The sequence below is a fragment of the Phyllopteryx taeniolatus genome, chromosome 16, assembly GCF_024500385.1.
Source record: "Phyllopteryx taeniolatus isolate TA_2022b chromosome 16, UOR_Ptae_1.2, whole genome shotgun sequence".
NCBI classification, from domain to species: Eukaryota; Metazoa; Chordata; class Actinopteri; order Syngnathiformes; family Syngnathidae; genus Phyllopteryx; species Phyllopteryx taeniolatus.
The window spans coordinates 11,360,739-11,379,259 of record NC_084517.1 but is presented as its reverse complement, the minus strand read 5'-3'; positions in this window follow the sequence as shown (position 1 = coordinate 11,379,259).

Genomic DNA, 18,521 nt, shown 5'->3' with positions numbered 1-18,521 from the left:
ATTTAACAAGTTCATAGTTTGTTTGTTTTTTCCTCTCAATATGTTGCTGACGGTCTATTACTCGCAATATACTGGCATTTCATTTCCCCATTGTTCCCACACATTCAGTTCACACAAGTAGCCACCTGCAGCTTTCACTCTACTATCTCAAAAACATAAGGGAAAAACATGTTGCTTGAATGGTGTTTTTTCTAATGAGGAATAAAACAAAAAACAGGACTTTTGTCCTTAATGTGCAAACAAAAGCATCCAAGACAGTATGAGAAAAAGGAATTCCTCGCAACTCTGGATGACTATATTAACAAAATAATTATCAATTCTTAGATAACAAAAACTTTGATTGGCTGGCAACCAGTTCAGGGTGTACTCCGCGCCTCCAGCCCGAAGATAGCTGGGATAGGCTCCAGCACTCCCGCGACCCTTGTGAGGATAAGCGGCTCAGAAAATGGATGGACGGGTGGAAGGATATAACAAAAAATGTATTCCATATCACAGTGTGATCATACAGTGTTTTAACTAAAACATTCTGATACAAATGATTTTACTAGTCATGAATTTTTACAATTATGTCGTGTATTACAAAACAATACATTTACTCCTACTTACGCAGTGTCCCTGAATGCACCTGGCGCACTCACGCAGCTGCTGCGTGCCTGCCTACTTTCATTCTGAAGAGTGAAATAGTAGAAAAGCAGGTGAACAATATTTTAATCATATTTATTTTTTATTTATTTTAATCATGTCCAAACACGTCTCTCTGCTGGTCAGTTTTAATATTACAGTTGATTCATTGTAAGTTACATTACAGCAGACCGTGCAATACGACTATTGCACACACATACATCGCGATGAGGATGTTCAAACTAAATATCGTGCAGCCCTACTACAGTACTTCCAGCGTTCTAAATCATGCCTCATTAATATGTATGGTGCCGTGACAAGGGTAAAACTCATGTAAGCCAAAGTCAATACAGCTCAACAAATGCAGCTTTTACCTTTTTACAAATTAGTGGAACATGAATCTAGAACCACAGAAATGAAGACAAAAATCTATCACACATCCAATAATTATGAATCAAGACATTAAAAAATATATTGAGCGAAAGAGAACCCTTTTTCAACAAAGCAATAAAGTTTAATTCAGTTTAGTTAACTGCACAAGTTTCCAACTTCAATTTTTAAAAGCCAGAAGTAAGGGAAATTTGATACATGAAGATGCTAATTGGCAATCATTTTCCCCATTTGTATTAATCAGTCAGATTGTCCACTTCTCGGGGGAGGACAACATTAATCTTCTCCATCCATTTCCACAAAACAACTATTGATAATGCATCCCTCTCTTTTCCACTTTGCATTACCCCACAAGTCATTTGAGTCAAGTTACAGTGAATGCAAAGTTGACCAGAAGAACATCTCAGGCACTTCTCAGTCAGTTGTGTGCTAATGGAACAGTTATTAACATCAAGGAGATGAAAATCGGCCAAATAACTCCATTGTAACAGGAAAGAACTCCTCACAAGGGAGAACTCTCTCGCTCTCTCCCTCCTTCTCTCTCATTTTCAGACACTTGCTTCCTCACTCATCCACCCATTTTTTTCATCATTCTTTCTTACATTATTGATTGGTGGTTCAGAAAACCTCTCACATCCCCAAGAGTTGCCCTGCCCAAGCTGAATGTGTCTGCATTCTTGGAAGAGCCTTTGCTTTTGCCAAGTGGGACTTCGGGACCTACTTTACTACATTGACATCAGTGGTTGCCGAGTTCATAAACGGTGACCCTGTTGTCTGGGCGACAGCCATTATATTGTCACGAAAGCACTCAGGCTAATGGTAGTGGAGTCATATTAATGATAATGCCCTTTTCCCCACCCCTATTTTTTTTATTTATTTTTTTTAAACCTCCTTTCTTAGACGTACACACAGATATGCATACTGCATTACTAATGGGCCTCCGTAACAAATTGCATCTTCCTTGTTTAGACGCCAGCCGTAAATCGATGACATTTTACCTGGCCTGCTTTGTTTTGCTCTTTGCAGCCACAATCAGACAATAATGCAGAGTCACTGTGGCTGTGTTTACCAGAGTCATTTCATCTGTTAATTAAAGTTTTATTGAGGACATTTATTGTCTTTTAGCCAATGTTTTACTGGACATGCTCTGTAGAATCAGACACAATCACACACATTCATGCATACATACAGATGATTGAAATAATCATTAGTCATAATATGGTTTACTCTCAACGGCTTGAAACCATGGACTAAGGACTTCTACAAAGCTTACCACAGAAAATAAAGAGTTGTTGTGGTATCTAATGTTTTCTTTGTGTATATACAGTATACATTTGTGGTGTTCCAGTAGCCTAATGGATAAGGCATCAGCCTCTGGAGCTGGGAACTGTGAGTTCCAAGGAAAAAGGATTAGAAAAACAACTTTCAAAAAGTTACACTAATGGGACCAGCTTGGAAAGATGGATGAATACTGTCTAGATAATTGTCTGTGAGGGTAGTTATTAACTAAAATTGGATATAAATTGTGGTGTTTTGGCTGCCAGTTTATATAACAGAGTAATGTAAATTGTAAACCTTTCAGTTACTGTTCACGATATACTTGTTTTCAGTTCTTCTTGCAGCTCTGTGTGAACAGTGGTTGATTTGACAATGTTTTCATCTGTATGTGAAACACAATGAAAAATAAATAGTTTTTAAAAGATTCTTCACTAAAGGTAAATGTACGCAAACGTATTATTGAGGATATTTGAAGATACTAAGGCCCCTCCTGGAAGCAGTCACCTTATTGTGGTGGAGGGGTTTGTGTGTGCCAATGATCCTAGGGGCTAAGTTGTCTGGGGCTTTATGCCCATAGCAGGGTCACAAATGACAAACAGGTCCTAGATGAGGGAACAGACAAAGCACGGCTCAAAGACCCCTTCTGATGACGACAAACTCTGGACTCAGATTTCACTTGCCCGGACGCGGGTCACCGGGGCCCCATCTGGAGCCAGGCCTGGAGGTGGGGTTCGAATGCGAGCACCTGGTAGCCGGGCCTGCACCCATGGGGCCCGGCCGGGCACACCCCAAAAGGGTAACGTGGGTTCCCCTTCCCATGGGCTCACCCCCTGTGGGAGGGGCCGTAGGGGTCGGGTGCAATGCGAGCTGGGCGGTGGCCGAAGGCAGGGACCTTGGCAACCCGATCCCCGGCTACAGAAGCTGGCTCTAGGGACTTGGAATGTCACGTCTCTGGCAGGGAAGGGGCCCAAGCTGGTGTGTGTGGTCGAGAAGTTCCGACTAGATATAGTCGGACTCGCCTCCACACACTGCTTGGGCTTCTGTACCAGTCCTCTTAAGAGTGGTTGCACTCTCTTCCACTCTGGAGTTGCCCACGGTGACAGGCGCCGAGCAGGTGTGGGTATACTTATTGCCCCCTGGCTCGGCGCCTGTACGTTGGGGTTCACCCCGGTGGACGAGAGGGTAGCCTCCTCCGCCTTCGGGTGGGGGGACAGGTCCTGACTGTTGTTTGTGCCTATGCACCAAAGAGCAGTTCAGAGTACCCACCCTTTTTGGAGTCCTTGGAAGGGGTGCTGGAGAGCGCTCCCGCTGGGGACGCCATCGTTCTGCTGGGGGACTTCAATGCTCACGTGGGCAATGACAGTGAGACATGGAAGGGTGTGATTGGGAGGAACGGCCCCTCCGATCAGAACCCGAGCGGTGTTCTGTTATTGGACTTCTGTGCTCATCACGGATTGTCCATAACGAACACCATGTTCAAGCACAAGGGTGTCCACATGTGCACTTGGCACCAGGACACCCTAGGTCGCAGTTCGATGATCGACTTTGTGGTTGTGTCATCGGACTTGAGCCCGCATGTCTTGGACACTCGGGTGAAGAGAAGGGCGGAGCTGTCAACTGATCACCACCTGGTGGTGAGTTGGCTCCGATGGTGGGGGAAGATGCCGGTCTGATGTGGCAGGCCCAAACGTATTGTGAGGGTCTGCTGGGAACGTCTGTCAGAATCCCCTGTCAGAAGGAGTTTCAACCCCTACCTCCGACAGAACTTTGTTCATGTTCCTGGGGAGGCGGGGAACATTGAGTCCGAGTGGACCATGTTCCGCGCCTCCATTGCTGAGGCAGCCGACCGGAGCTGTGGCCGTAATACCCGAACCCGTTGGTGGACACCAATGGTGAGGGATGCTGTCAAGCTGAAGAAGGAGTCCTATCTGGCTTTTTTGGCCGACGGGACTCCTGAGGCAGCTGATGGGTACCAGCTGGCCAAGCGGAATGCAGCTTTGGTGGTCGCTGAAGCAAAAACTCGGGTATGGGAGGAGTTCGGTGAGGCCATGGAGAAAGACTTCCGGACGGCTTCGAGGAAATTCTGGTCCACATCCGGTGTCTCAGGAGGGGGAAGCAGTGCACCATCAACCCTGTGTATAGTGGGGATGGGGCGGTGCTGACCTCGACTCGGCACGTTGTGAGTCGGTGTGGAGAATACCTCCTCAATTCCACCGACACGCCTTCCCATGAGGAAGCAGAGTCTGGGTTCTCTGAGGCGGGCTCTCCTATCTCTGGGGTTGAGGTCACCGAGATGGTTAAAAAGCTCCTCGGTGGTGGTAAGCTTTAAAAACTGTATTTTTTGCTTCAGTCTCATGTCGTTTTTGTTCTTATTCCTCTAAAAGGAACTTCAGAATTGCATTTTGTGTCCATTGTCATTTTGGCACTGAGCTTGTCGTTCTGGAGTGTCGTGTGCTGTCGTAGAAGACGGTTGCCTAGTCGCGGCTCTGTGGAGGGAAAGGCGTCCGGTTATTTATTACATTGGTCTCATGTGTGTTTAGTAAACCCGATGTCAGAGAGAGGATATTAATGGGGAATCACAGCTAACGGCTTCACGCCGATGAAATACTGCATTACATGAGTGATGAGGGTACATCTTAACTACATGGAAAGCAAACGTCACGGTATACTCAGAAGCAACATTATTAGCGACGCTACATTAGCTACGTAGCTTCTGAATGTGACTTAGCTGTCTAATAATTCTTTCCAATTGTTCATAAAATGCATTACATTGGAGTGAAGTGAATTTGTCACCGTCTGATGGTAAACTAGTGATACGCGAGCTCGTTATAACGAGCTGTTCAACTAACAACTCAAAACATGGGTCATATTTACATTGATTAAAACTTGACTGTCATTAGTATGAATAGCAATAATTACTTTCTTGTCCGTTCCGCAAACTGCTCTAAGTGCTAGAGGACTCTGCATCTTATTGCACAATTGTCAAAAAATAAATAAATAAATAAATAAACATGTACTGGCATGACCAGATAACTAGCAACCCTTTATTGCTCAGTGACTGTTTTTCTCAATGTCTTTATGTCTCAAAAGTGTTCTCTGTCAATTGACTGTCTGTTGTCGTAGTAGAGACAAATTCCTTGTGTGTTTTTTGGACATACTTGGCAAATAAAGATAATTCTGATTCTGATTCTGAGAACTCAGTAGTCAAGGCTGAACTCAAGACACACTCTAGTGAGGAATATATAAATTTGATCTCCTCCAAGTCCTTCCGATCCATTTCTGCTCTCTTTATGACACTTTACACCAGATGCCTTTTTAAAGCAATGGCTTCATCATTTTTTCCCCTACAACGTTCCCCTTCTCTCAATCATCTTCTCTCAGCTGAAGGACTGAGGTTAAAGAGATGCGTGCTAACCTTCAAAGTAAGAAGCGGCTCTCTAACAAGGGAGCATCAAACCATATCACCTTGAAGTACTATACAGTTGACATGATCTGTGTTTTTGAGGTTTGGCTTATATTTAGTTTTGTTTCATGACATCTTTTCTTGTGACACATGTTCATGTCTTGTTTTGCTCATGAGGTTTTCGTTTCCACCTTTTCTCGTTAGCCCAGTTCCTTGTGTCTACCAATCAGCTCCCACCACCCACTTGTCTTGTCCAGGCGTGCCTCGTTGTCTCGTCAGTTAGCTTTTATTTAGTTCCCTGGTTTCTTTCAGTCTTTGTCTATTCATTGCCGTTGCTGTCACGTGGTGAGTGTTGTTTATTAGTTTCTTTGTTACTTTTAATTATTGATTTTCTGGAACCTTGTTAATTTAGTATTGAGATTTTTCCATGATCCTTGTTAACTTTTTTGTTTTTGTAAATAAATACTGTTTCAACACTTGTGAACTCCCACCTTGCCTCCCTGCACTTGAGTCCACACCTTTTGCAAGCAACTCCACTACACAAAACTGCATACTCTGAAATATTCCAAGATGGCGCCTACCAGTGTGGTCGCCTCGGTAACGCGCTCTCTAGTATTGTTTTTGTTTTTGTGTTTTTCGTCCGTCTTTGGAGACCTTACACGACGCACTTACACAAGGGGAGACCTGCTAACCATCAAGGAGGCTACTCCGGACTTTCTGTCACCAACTTTCGCAAATCCGCTCAGTTTTTTCCCCGAGTTACTCACCGAAGTGGCACAGAGGGAAGTGTGGTGGCATTCAGGTGAAACTCCGCAAGAGAGGACACAGATTGGCGTTCCCGTCGATCCACCTCGCGAATGTACGCTCCCTACCCAATAAAATGGACGAGCTTCATCTTCTGTTAAAGACCAGTAAAGACTTCGGACGTTCCGCGTCCATGTGCTTCACGGAGACCTGGCTTTGCGACGCTGTACCCGATGGCGCCGTCATGCTTCCCGGCTTCCACATTCATCGAGCTGATCGCGACATCGAATCATCGGGGAAAACAAAGGGCGGCGGGATATGCCTCTATATCAACGAAAAATGGTGTACGGACGTCACGGAGCTCAGCACACACTGCAGCCCGCATTTGGAGTCGCTATTTTTAAACTGTAAACCATTCTACTCGCCACGTGTGTTCGCATCATTCATACTGGCTGGAGTCTACATACCGCCTCAAGCTAACACGAACACCGCATTGCTAACGCTCGCCGAACAAGTCAACGAAATTGAAAAAAAAACACCCAGACTCACCCCTCATTATTCTCGGGGACTTTAACAAAGCTAAACTCAATCACGAACTCCCTAAATACAAGCAGCACATCGACTGTCCTACCAGGGAAAATAATACTTTAGACCACTGCTATACCACGCTAAAAAACGCATACCGTGCTATACCTCGTGCAGCCCTGGGCTCGTCTGATCACTGCTTAATTCACTTAATACCGACATACAGGCAAGAACTTAAATGTGCGAAGCCTACAGTGAAAACAGTGAAAAAGTGGACCAATGAAGCCAAGATGGAACTTCAAAGCTGTTTAGACTGCACAGACTGGAGTGTCTTTGAAAATTCAGCTGGCAGCCTGGATGAATATACGGACACTGTTACATCCTATATCAGTTTCTGTGAAGATGTGTGTGTACCAACAAAATCATTTCGCATATTCAACAACAACAAGCCGTGGTTCACTGCTAAACTTAAGCAGCTTCGCCAAGCTAAGGAGGACGCATATCAGAGCGGGGACAGGGCCCTGTATAATCGAGCTAGAAACCAGCTGACTAAGGAAATTTAACATTGCAAAGAGGAACTATGCAGCAAAGTTGGAAAAACAGTTTAGCGCAAACGACTCTAAATCAGTCTGGCATGCATTCCAATCGCTGACTAATTACAAGCGACGATGCCCCCAAGCTGAGAACAATACCACACTAGCCAACGACTTGAATACCTTCTACTGCCGATTTGAAAAGGACAGTTTCACACCACACACCCATCCGGCCGCACAATCACACTTCTGACTTCTGCGTTAACCATCCATGAACAGGATGTGAGACGCATCTTCAAACAACAAAAGATTAACAAACCGACACCATTTGTCCCCATCCTGCCTCAAAGTCTGCGCGGACCAGCTCGCTCCAGTCTTCACTCAGATCTTCAATAGATCTCTGGAACTGTGCGAAGTTCCATCCTGTTTCAAACGCTCCACCATCATTCCAGTCCCCAAGAAACCTGCAATCTTGGGTCTGAATGACTACAGGCTTGTCGCTTTGACATCAGTGGTCATGAAGTCCTTTGAACGTCTCGTGCTGGACCACCTCAAGAGTGTCACAGGTCCCCTGCTGGACCCCCTGCAGTTTGCCTACCAAGCGAACAGGTCTGCGGATGATGCAGTCAACATGGGACTGCACTTCATCCTACAACACCTCGAGAGTGCAGGGACCTACCCGAGGATCCTGTTCGTGGACTTTAGCTCAGCGTTCAACACCATCATCCCTGAACTCCTTTCATCCAAGCTTCTCCAGCTCAGCGTCTCACCTGCCATCTGCCAGTGGATTTACAGCTTTCTGACGGGCAGGACACAGCAGGTCAGGCTGGGGGAGGCCACCTCATCCTCACGCAGCATCAGCACTGGGGCGCTCCAAGGTTGTGTCCTCTCTCCGCTGCTCTTCGCTCTCTACACGAACGACTGCACCTCAGCGAACACGACTGTCAAACTCCTGAAGTTTGCAGATGACGCCACTGTCATCGGCTAAATCAAGGACGGTGACGAGTCTGCATATCGACAGGAAGCAGAGCGGCTGGAGCTGTGGTGCGGCCGTCACAACCTGGAGCTGAACAGGCTCAAGACTGTAGAGATGATCGTGGACTTCAGGAGGCATCCTTCGCCACAGCTGCCCCTCACGTTGTCCACCTGCCTTGTGTCAACCGTCGAGACCTTCAAGTTCCTGGGAATTACAATCTCTCAGGACCTGAAGTGGGCGACAAACATCAACTCCGTCCTCAAAAAGGCCCAGCAGAGGATGTACTTCCTGCGGCTTCTGAGAAAGCACGGCCTGCCACCGGAGCTGCTGAGACAGTTCTACACAGCGGTCATCGAATCAGTCCTGTGTTCTTCCATCACAGTCTGGTTTGGTGCTGCTACAAAAAAGGACAAACTCCGACTGCAACGGACAATCAAAACTGCTGAAAGGATTGTCGGTACCCCCTACCCACCATTGAGGACTTGCACGCTGCCAGAACTAAGACAAGGGCGTGCAAAATCCTCTTGGACCCTCCGCACCCCGGTCACCAGCTCTTCCAGCTCCTTCCCTCAGGTAGGCGCTACCGATCAATGCAAACTAGAACTAGTAGACATTCCAACAGCTTCTTCCCTCTTGCGATCAACTTCTTAAACACCTAACCTACAATTCCATTACAACATGGTGGCAATTTTTTTACTTGAGTTCGTTGTCACATTTCTGTGGGGCCAATTATGTATTACTCGTGTACTCACTGTAGTTGTCTCGCCATGCTGCACTATTTGCATATACTGGCCACTCATGCCAGAGTAGCATCTGCTCCATTTGCACACTGATTGAGGAGTATCTGTAACATTTGCACAACCAACATTGTTCCAGATTATCGCACTACTCGTCACTTTAAACCGCATACACTCCTTGAAGTCTCAGCGTCCTTTGCACAATGGCCATTGCACCGGACTATTGCAATATTAGTCATTCAAAGTGCTCTAAGTGCTAGAGGACTCTGCATTTTTTTTTTGCACAATTGTCAAAAAAAAATAAATAATGTACCGGCATTACCAGATAACTAGCAACCCTTTACTGCTCAGTGACTTTTTTTTTTTTTTTTTTTTTGTCAATGTCTTTATGTCTCCAAAGTGTTCTGTAAATTGACTGTCTGTTGTCGTACTAGAGCGGCTCCAACTACCGGAGACAAATTCCTTGTGTGTTTTGGACATACTTGGCAAATAAAGACGATTCTGATTCTGAAACAGTACATTGAGATATTAAGGTAATAGGCAACCAGAATATTAATTATCAGGAAAAAGTAAAGACCATACTGTATTTTTTGGGGGGCGAAAATTACTAGAAGCCACACTGAAAATAATAATGTTGTAAGAATAATGTCTTAATTTTATTAAGCAAATATCTGTGGACCTGCCACATACTAACAATGGTAATGGAGTAATATCATTAACTATTTATTTAAAAACACTTCTGGTTAGACGATGGTCGAAGAGTTTGTCAGTACATGTACTGTAGTTCTTTCTAAGGAAAAAACACAAACATAACCTAACTTGTCTCGATCCTTGAAGACTATTCTAACACCCTAACGACTTCATTCATTATTCATCCATCCATCCAGTTTCCAAACCCCTTATCCTCACTAGGGTCGCGGGCGTGCTGAAGCCTATCCCAGCTATCTTTGGGCGAGAGGTGGGGTACACCCTGAACTGGTCGCCAGCCAATCGCAGGGCACGTATAAACAAACAACCATTCGCACTCACATTCACACCTACGGGCAATTTAGAGTCTTCAATCAACCTACCATGCATGTTTTTTGGGATGTGGGAGGAAACCGGAGTGCCCGGAGAAAACTCACACAGGCACGGGGAGAAAAATGCAAACTCCACACAGGCGAGGCCGGCTTTAAACCCTGGTCCTCAGAACTGTGAGGCAGATGTGCTAACCAGCCACCACCGTGCCGCCTACCCTAACAAATTCAGAACAATGATAATACATGGCATTATCTTGCCATCATATATTGTTTCCATGTTTGTGGTACCGTAATTTCTCGTGTATAATGCGTACCCAAGAATAATGCACACCCCCAAAGTTTAGCTAAAAATTCTGGAAAACCCTTCTACCTATGTATAATGCATTTTTAGAATGCATGATTTTGCTTCTACCCGTAAGATTAAAACGAAGTATTATCTGTATTTTGTTAGTTTTTTCAAATAATTATTCTGAATTTAAGCACTTTATTTGAACACATCATACTTTCTTTTTATTTACTTGCTCTTATTTTGAAATTCACAGCCCTACTTTTATTTATTAAAAGAGAAAACACAAAGTTGTGATCATATGTTTGATTACCCAGCCAGAATTTGTAAGATGTGTACAATTCTTTTAAGAAAACATGAATGACCAGGCGAAACACATTTAATTTTATTTTAACAGGATTCAAATTAAACTGTCAACCATTTCAGAAAAGCATTATTATTAAACAAAACATAACCACAAAGAAATTAATGATGTTTGTTGTTCAGTCATCAGTCGTATTTAAAAAAAAAAAAAAGAACAATATTACACAAATTCTGGCTGGGTATGTAAACTTATGAGCACAATTGTACATATATGCAGATATATGTACCCCTGTCATATTGCAATGAAAGTGAAGGCTACTCATAACCTCTAGGTGGCATACTAGAATGAAAGTGTACAACTTTTTCGTAACCTCTATGGGGCGGTGGCATAGTGGAATGAAAGTGTACAGCTTTTTCATAACCTCTAGATGGCGGCATACATTTATAAAATGTGAAAGTCCTTTTCATTTTCTCCTATACCTATGTGTAATGCGCAGTATTGACTTTTGACAATTTTTTTTGGGGGGGGGGGGGGGGAAATGCGCATTATACACGAGAAATTACGGTATGTACTCCTCCTACTCCTGATTCAAAATAATATAGTGCTTCCTTACATTTGTTTAAAATTTAATTTCAGACTCAAGTCTCATGTGAACAAGCTGGCTGTCTAGCGTGTCGTTTATGTTCTCCCCTAGAAATCCAAAGCAATATTCAGAGCCGTAGAAGAGAACGCTACAGCCTGAAATGAAACATTATGTTCTGGGCAGATGGGCTCCTGGGAACTGAGAGTACTCAGAGACTGAGTCTGAGAGGGGCACAACATGTAGGAACAGAGTAGGGGATTTGGTGAAAAAATATGATGTGGCGATCTGGTGCCTCTCCCAAAGGACATATAGTATTGTAAAAAAAAATTTAACCAGGCCAAAGGAAGGATCATATACACTGGTCTACTGCACAAACGCACCACCAAACATATACAGCATGCAACTATACAATAAAGTTTAGATTTGTTTTGATGATATTAGTGTGCAGACAGTTAAACCATATGTTTACATGAACATATATTACATTATTTATATGAATTGACTATTTTGGCTACTATACCTAGCTACATGAAACACAACATATAAGAAACACCTCTGTGTGGTGGTGTGCAATTTGACCATTGTGAATTACAAACAATATTTTCAACTAGAAATGCTTTGTTATAGATGACCACAATGCACAATGTATCCCACCAGGTGTCATCCCATTGTTTATGATACCGTGAAGACAACAAAACCAGTTTTAATAATACAGTGTTTTGAATGATATTCTGTCATTTATAGTCCGTGTTGAGGCAGCCAGTACAGAAAATTTGAAAATGATTTTAAAACAAAAAAACAAAAAAACTGTGACTTTTATTCCTGTGATGGGATACAATAACGCTCTTACGGTATCTTACAGTGTCGAGTGTGTGTACATGTCTAAGAGTAAATACGTTTGCCTATTTTCTTTGCCATTCTTTAGGTTTGATGGAAAGCCACAGATCACAGTCAACAGGCATATTTTAAATAGTGTCTGTCTTATATATTGCTCTCTACACCTGATGTTCCTCTTGGGTTCGCCAGGCTTTATAAACGTGTCAAGTCAGGAGAAAGTCTGGGGAATAGCAAGATTACACACTGAGGTTTCCAAATGGTCCCTGGTGTTTTTACTCATTGCCTCTTCACTGAAAGTGCATAGTGCAGAGTCTTTGCATTCTCCCATGAGCTGTTAGTCATCTGGCTATATTTCGTGTATGAAGTGACTATATTTTCTCACCTTCTAACGACATGAGCACTGGGTACAGATGTTTTGTCTGCATGTGGACATAATTACCTAAACAAGATAATATGACTCATTGCACTGCATTTGTGATGTTTCCTGTATTATGATAGGCTAGTACTGCACAGTAAGATTGTTTAGGTGTGCTGTATAGCTTAAGGTAAAAGCACTTCCTTCTTTATGGTGCTTTATTTTTTTTCATTGCAAAACTCTCTCTGTCTTATATTTCATCCCAGTTGTAGATTATTCCCACTAACCTGGTCCATGAAGGGCACTCAAGCATGATAACTTCTCCAAGCAGCTTTAAGTGGCCGCCAGGCATTAAATCAATGTGTGCTCTGCGACATAAAAAAAAAAATTACCATGAGGAATACATAGGGAACATGTAGAGTCACTTTCATTCGTGCACGGACTTCTGAAGGGCAGAGCTGAGGCCTTTACATCCTCAATCAGGTGTTTTCACATGTACAGCGCTAAAAATTGTTCATAGCCAAACCACACCAACATATGTCAATCGATGAAGCTAGAATTATGAGCTTTTAAAATACAAAGGATCTCAACTCATGTATTTCAGGTACAAGGTCTAGATTTCGTAGGAACCATCTGACCCTTTTTTGACTAGTCTGCAAAACAGCAAAATGCTTGCCTCCAAATCAGGCATTTAGCAGGGAAAAAAATGGAGCAGGAACAAGGGGAGGTAAAGATGAGAAGGATTAGAAAGTGTATACAAAACCATGGCAGGTGAATATGAATAAGGACAAGGATTATGACATGAGAGACGAGGAAGAGGTGAAAAGGAGTGACTTGACAGGAAGAAGACATTTTGAGAAGGAAGGTGGGGTTGGAATGTTGGCAAGAAAGGTTGCAGGGGTGGGTGGGGGGTGGGGAAATGACACATTTGGCAGACAAAGAAGGTGGTGGTGGAGGAGGAGGACATGGTGGAATGAAACGGAATGGGAACACACAAGGAGAAGTGGTACCTCATCACTGGGGGATGAGAAGATGACAAGAATGTAACCAAAAATGGGGCAGATGGGAGCAAGGGAGAGAATAGCTGGAAGGTGACGGAAAAGAAGGGGGAGGAAAATGAGAGAGGTCAAAAAGAAGGATGAAACGGGAAGGACAATTGATCAGTTGATGGGGAAGGAAAACAGCCTGTAAAGGTTTAGTATGACTTTGTACGAAAACAATCCACTATAATTGGTTGACTTGTAATTGATTTGAAAAAAGCTAAATAAATATTTTAGGTGGCAAAATATAGGGGGCTGTCCACCATGCGATGCATGTTTATTTTATTTTTTTTGTGTTTTATTATTAACCTCCTGAGACTGGAGCTTTTGTCGGGTGTGCATTTTTTATTTTATTTCTCCTTGCTATTTGAGATAAGTAAGACCTAATAAGTATCATAACTAAACTTGGTCTTTGTACAGGAAGTGGTTTTTGCAGAAAAAGATCTCCTTATATGGACAGCTGGCTTAGCATAACATTTTTTATATATATATATATATATATATATATATATATATATATATATATATATATATATATTTTTTTTTTTTTTTTTTCTGTTTGGAACCACAATGACCCAATTGGTGTACATACAACATTTTAGCTTTCAACAATAAGTGGTCCTCATACGAGTACCATGGATCGTTCTTACTGTATGACACAAAAAGAAACTATTGGTCCGAATAGTGTAAAACAGTTTATTACAAAATGTAAACATTAGTGCAAACATCAACTGTGCAACCAGCTGTTTATCCAAAGCCCTGAACATGGAAATTCAACAATGAAAGTGCAAAGTACTTAGTGTCTGAACACATCTTTCCAGAAAGAAAATATACCAAAAAAGTAATGTCAACTGACCAGCCTTTTATCTGAAGCTTCTTCTAACGAGCTTCCTCTTACAAGCAATCTCTCCAGTAGCCTGTCTGTCTGCCTATGTAGACCAGCCCTATTGGTCTCTGTGAAATGCTGCAAAGCAGTTACGTTCACTTTGCTGGCAGAGGTACACGTTACATGTCATGCATTGCACACGAGACATCCCAGAGCAGCCTTATTCTCTGCAACGCGTATGATTGTTTTAAGGCAACTATCTATGGGAGATGAGAAGCACTGAAGCAGACTGAGACGTGGGGGACTGAAGAGACCCGAGATCTTTTGCCTGGTGGTGGAAGGTGTCCATTGTCATTCTCTGCATCTGCAACATGAGCATCTTTATGAATGAGATCACACTTGTGGAGGAACACCTGAGCCACTACCAATCCTAAACTCCAGAAACTTCATGATGGCCTACGTTGAGCTACCAATTTCCAGGTTAGCTCTGCGATACAGTAGCCACCAGTTGACAAGAGCAAGGTCTCTGAAGTGTAGGAGCATGCGAATGGTCCACTTGGTAGACACCCATTGGGTAGTACGTAATCATCCTATCTGACATGTCAACTTTCTCCCATCTTTGAGCTGTACTCACGCACTTGGTCTTGTGACGGTCACATACTGTATCTTTTTTCTTTCTTGGACTACTGCTGGCGGCACGGTGGCCGACTGGTTAGAGCGTCAGCCTCACAGTTCTGAGGACCCGGGTTCAATCCCAGGCCCCGCCGATTCTTCATCAGTGTACCAGTAAGGTACACCTCATTTTTCAACATGTGATCTCTATGCTGGTGAAAAAGTGATCGTAATACACTTTAGTGCCAGCAGTCAGGGTTTCAGGGCGACATTTGATGACCAATGTTCCCAAATTCAATCCTTATGAGCCCTGCACCTGCAAACCTAGTGTCTTTGAACCTTGGTAGACATCAAAGTCTAGCACTATTCCATCTACTGATGCCAGCAGAAAATTCTTCATTCCCACTGGATTCGGCTTTAGTGGCACATACTGCCTGAATGGACATGCCTCTGTAAATGGGATCATCTGTTCGTCTACTGAGACACATTCTGGTCGAGCCTGAAGTTGGCAGCCTTTGAGCATTGGATTAATGAAAGGCCTCACCTTCCAGAATTTGTTGGTTTTCCTATTGTCTTTGGGAACATCATCATCGATGACCACTTTCAGATTGTTTGATGAACTGATCACGTGACATTGTGTAACTAATGGCAAGGATTCATAGGGCATTGGACCAAAACATCCTTGTTTGTGGGTAAGGCACACAACACATCAAGATTGCTGCTCCAAAAAAAGTGATAGATTGAGTGATCTTCCACTGTTAGCCAGGGACATGGCATTTGTGCTTGGCATGGCATTTGTTGTGCAGTTTCATTGGCTCTGAGTCAATGTACTGCTCCACATAATCCAGTGGCAGGCAATCACTTCGCTCATCTTGCAAATAATCATCTTCACCCTGAAACATTTCTAAATCTATCTTAGTTTATTTAACGTCCATAAGCAGATGTGCCACTTGAAGGAACTAATTACAGGTATAAATTCTACTAAATCACAGGTTTAGCTAACCACATGGCACAAACAAAGCCGTTACATAATCCCAATGTCCTCAAACAAATCAGATTTATTGATGTTTTACTTTGCAGATGTTACTAAAATGTGTCAAATTTGAATGTTACATCAAGCTTGAGATGTTATTGGACACAAATACACTGATTTTATTTAGAAAATTTTGATTAGGGTTTTACCTTTCTCAATTTTCCTTTGTCATGAAATGTCACTGAAATGGGTGTAATCTTGTGATATCACCAAAAGATGGTGGGGGCAGTGTCCCCAAATGTGGCTCATAGGTCAAAGTTTAAAAAATTTAAGTATCATGGGTCTGAGAGGCAAAAATGTAATGTCCTCACATGAGTATGCAGGGTCTCAGGAAGGGGAGTTTGCATTTTTTTTAAATTGTCAGTACGGCCTGACAGTAGTACATGAGTAAAATGATCTGTGAAAAGAATCAGCCCTCACTGTCCCCATCCTGTACAGCTAATTAATTTTGAAGAAACCACCGCGCCCGAAGAAAACCAACCAATCAGAGACAGAAGGCGTGACTGATGACATGTCAATCATTTAGCGTGCACTCAAGGGCACACTCATGGCACTGCAAACTCCCCCTTGAACTGGCTGTATGATTTGCTAGTATATTGCCACGACAAGTTAATAAAAAAAGCTCAGAAATAGGATGAGGGCAGTAAAAGGAAATTTTTATTCAGGGGCTTATGGATGTCATCTGACTATGTGTGTTTACCCTTGTCAAGTTATGTCTAGAGGCCATTCCGACGAGATAATAGGAGCCATTAGGATCACACCACTTGGGACCACATTCTTTTGGCACTGCGAACACACATGAGCCCTGGTCCAGCTGAAGGATCTAATCAGCTGCTACTCTCCTTGTAGAAAAGTGTGCATTAAAAGGAGTCCAGTATTATAATTTATACGGCATCTGAAAAAGATCATAGTGTGCAACATAACAAAAAGAATATGTCAATGTCTATTAACATTTTTTTATTGACCACTGTATTTCCTCAAACATTGGCCCGCGTTCTATCACCATGCCTCAATTAATAGAACGCAAGTCTTGCATTTTGAAGAGTACTGTAAATTGAAGCAAAGTGGGGGGGAAAATGAGGACTTTTTTTATGTCATGTGCTACAGTGCTAATCTGACATTTTTAACTTCTATCCTTGTTTATTATGACCTGACAAGCTAGAACAGTGTGTTGGTTTGACTAATTTCCATATATGGTCAACATGAGGCTTCAATACTAGTATAGACTACTAGAGATGGTGCTCCTTACATGCCTGATGCAATTTGTTTATTTTTAACTTTATGCTCAAGGGTGATATTACAGAGTATCTCCACTATACCCATTTTCTTAAGTCAGCATTGTAGTTATTGTGCTTTTTCCAGGAAATAATTTCTTCAACAGATGGACAGCGTGTCTTTCTCACAGTCAACGGGTTTTGGGTTCAAATCTTAGCTCTGATGTCTCTGTGTGAGGTAATTTCTTCTCATGCTTGAGTGAGTTTTCCCCACCCAAGCTCGTCTTCCCCTCAATATTATCTGTTAAAATCTGTGTGCATGTGGACACGTCCACTTCTTTTAAAGCGTCCATGGTAAGATGTTTGGGCAGCAGTAAAAGGTCAGAGACTCACACAGAGAGGGGATGCACAGTGCTGTGTGACAGCAGGACACAGTGACATGTCTGACACACACACACAGAAAAACATGGGAAACATGGGTGTGGGCAGACAGAGATGGAACATTTTAATTTATCTATAGCCTGTGTGAACACTTGATTGTCCCCGGTGAAACTCAAATTACACCAAATTACCTCAACTAAGGAAGCTAATAGTTACATGGAGTAGTAAGGCTTAAAAATAGAATCATCTTAGTACAATGAAAGAACCCTGAGTGGCTTTGGGGAGTACTATTGAAAATGAGGGTCTTGTTCTACAACAGCAATACTTTAAAAAAATGTTATTCAAATATGTCATATTAGGCAATACAAAGTATTTTTCCTCCACCTACGCAAAATTTGTCAATATTTTTAATGCTTTTGTTGTTTGGGTCCAAATGCCTAATTAAAACAACACACATAGCAGGGGATCTGCACAGAATCTCTCAGTCTAGCAGCAGCAAATACCGGTACTATTGTTTAATTTATGTTAAGAATGGATGTTGTGGGAAAAAAATGCTTGTAATATAAAAGTCAACAAAAATTGCAGTTATCATACAGATTTTCTGCCAAAATGAAAAGGCCAAACCCATTTAGTAAAAAAAGAAAAAACATGAAGGAGTCACACTTGATTTGTTTTAGTGGGCCACAAAAAAATAATGTGGAGGGTCGGATCTGGCACGTGCTATGCCATGTAGGTGTACACACTTTTTAAATCAGTGTTAGGCTGATGAAAATGTTCCATGGAAAATATCACCCGTTCACCCCCAAAAAAAAACATTAAAAAAA